The sequence below is a fragment of the Carassius carassius genome, chromosome 47 (assembly GCF_963082965.1).
Source record: "Carassius carassius chromosome 47, fCarCar2.1, whole genome shotgun sequence".
NCBI classification, from domain to species: Eukaryota; Metazoa; Chordata; class Actinopteri; order Cypriniformes; family Cyprinidae; genus Carassius; species Carassius carassius.
The window spans coordinates 957,501-960,000 of NC_081801.1; the positions used below are offsets into that span (position 1 = coordinate 957,501).

The following is a 2,500-nucleotide window of genomic DNA, read 5'->3' on the forward strand; positions in this document are numbered from 1 at the left end:
GGCATAAATCCAATTTGACAATTGTTTAAAATCTTGTGTTCTTGGATGAACTGAATTAATCTCTCATTGATGATGGAGCAGAATAGTTTTCCGAGGTTACTGCTCACTGTGATGCCTCTATAATTATCTGGGTCATACTTTTCACCTTGTTTAAAAATCGGGGTTATCACGTTCTCTTTCCAGATCTCAGGAAAGTGTCCAGATTTTAATAAGAGATTGAATAATGTTAGGATAGCAAGTCTCAGTTTGGGGCTGCTGTGTTTCAGCATTTCATTAGAAATTCCATCTAAGCCACTTGATTTCTTATTTTTGAGGGATTTCATCTTCTCTGTCAGTTCAGTTAATTCTATGGGCTTGTCTAAATGATTGAGCTGCTCTTTTCTCGTGTATTCCAGGTTATTTAGTTGGGAGGTCAGATGTTTTTGGGCGAGGGTTGGTTCGTTTAGAGAATAGAGTTTTCTGAAATGTTCAGTCCAGATGTTTGGGTCATAGATGGGAAGGTGTTTGGCCTCTTTGGATTTATCTAAATTATTCCATAAATCCCAAAAAGAATTTTGATCGATTGCTTCTTCAATTTTGTTTATTTTAATTTTTATGTGGTCAGTTTTCTTCTGTATTAATAGTGACTTGTATAGTTTGAGCGTTTCTTGATATGTGGCTCGTATTTGTTGGTTTGCAGGGTCTCTGTGTTTTTTATTTGATAATGATCTTAATTCTTTTCTTAGTTTTTGACAATCTTTATCAAACCAAGCATCTTTAGCGATTTCTTTTTCACATCGGTAATTTGTTCTTTTTCTGAGGGCTTTTCTGACCACTGTAGAAAAGATTTGAGTTAACTGTTTAGTTGCTAAATTGATACTTCTCTTCTCTACACTAAATGTAGTCAGGAGAAATGAGTCTATCATGTTCTCAGCGTGGGTGCTGTGGAGCGCAGCTTCATACTGGGCAGGACTGTCTTTACTCCATATAAATTTGGGGGGGAGCGGATATAATTGAACTTTCTGTTCAGAAGATGGCAGATGATTCCCTGACCTGTTGAGACTGAGGACTATGTGACTGTGGTCTGATAATGGCAGCTGTGGCATCACTGTGAAATAGTTGATCTGACTCTGGTCTAGATCTGTGATGGCGTAATCTACTGTGCTGCTGCCCAGATGTGAGCTGTATGTACATCGGCCCAGAGAGTCACCCGTCATTCTGCCATTCACTATGTACAGGCCCAGGCTTTTGCAGAGCTGCAGGACTTGTTTTCCATGTCTGTTAATCGTGTTGTCATGATTCTGGCGTGTTTTGGTAAAACCTTTTTGCTGATGATGAAGTGAACTGTTAATATATTTGTCCCCATCAGAGCTGATGTAGTCCTGTTCCTTCCCCGTTCTGGCGTTCAGATCCCCCATTAATAGAACTGAACCTCTAGACTGGAAGTAATTGATCTCTGATTGTAGGGTTGAGAAGATGTCTTCATTATAATAAGGCGACTCATATGGGGGGATATATGTGGAACACAGGTACAGGTCCTCATCTAAACACAAAATCTCTTTTTGAATTTTTTATCCAAATGTGTGTTTTTCCCTTTTTCATGGGCTGAATATACTGCCACAGATGGTGTTTAAACCAGACTCTGATTCCTCCTGAATCTCTTCCGTTTCTAACATCAGGCTGTTTGATTGAGGGGATGCGCAGCTCTCTGTAGTGTGAGGGGGGGGAGGTTTGAGAGTCTAAACGACTCCATGTCTCAAGTAAAATAATTATATCTGAACTATGTACAGCGTTAATAAAATCAGGATTGGTACTTTTCTCTCCAAAAGCTGAAGAGAACATTCCTTGAATATTATAACTAGTTATTTTAAACGATGACATTGGGAAGTATTGCATTTACCAGAATAATGTATGAATTCATGAACAAATCATGTTTTAAAATATAAATTCATCAATTAAAAAAAAAAAAAAAAAAAAAAAAAAAAGGATTATATATATAAATAAAATATATATATGATATAAATATATCACGAGTGAATGAGTTTTACAATTGTCAAATTTGAAAGTAAACAAGTAGAAATAAGTGAAATAAAAGTAATTAAGAAGTAATGGTAATTTTTAACTCCAGACACACTGTAAGTAGTTAAGCTAGTAGGTTGTCACAGATCATTTTCAGCATGTTTTTGATCTGGATCAGGTCTCTGGAGTCTGTTCTAGCTCGTCCTGCTGCTACAGCGGCGTAGCTGTCTGACTGAAGCACTCTTACCCTCTCCTCGTGATCACCGAGCGTCTTCGGAGGGGGGCGCAGGGCTGTCTCCTTGATGCTCTTAGCAAACAGTCTCATTCCCTCTCGATGGATGTGGATGTGGTCATATAGATGCTCATGGGTGATGCGCTGATGGTCAGCTATGTGGACATTTGTCATTGAAGCACAGATTCCAGCTATCTTCTCATTGATGGAGTTGATGATGTTTTGTGGCACGTCTCTGCGAGGTAGAAGGGTCGAGATGATGATTTTGGC

The 2,500-nt window shown here is 38.6% G+C and overlaps 1 protein-coding gene across 7 annotated transcripts in view; it reads left to right on the forward strand.

The window, feature by feature from the left end:
* LOC132130887 (transcription factor 4-like) overlaps positions 1-2,500 on the forward strand; it is a 139,884-nt gene that overhangs the window by 123,694 nt on the left and 13,690 nt on the right. The gene's annotated exons all lie outside the window — the stretch shown is intronic.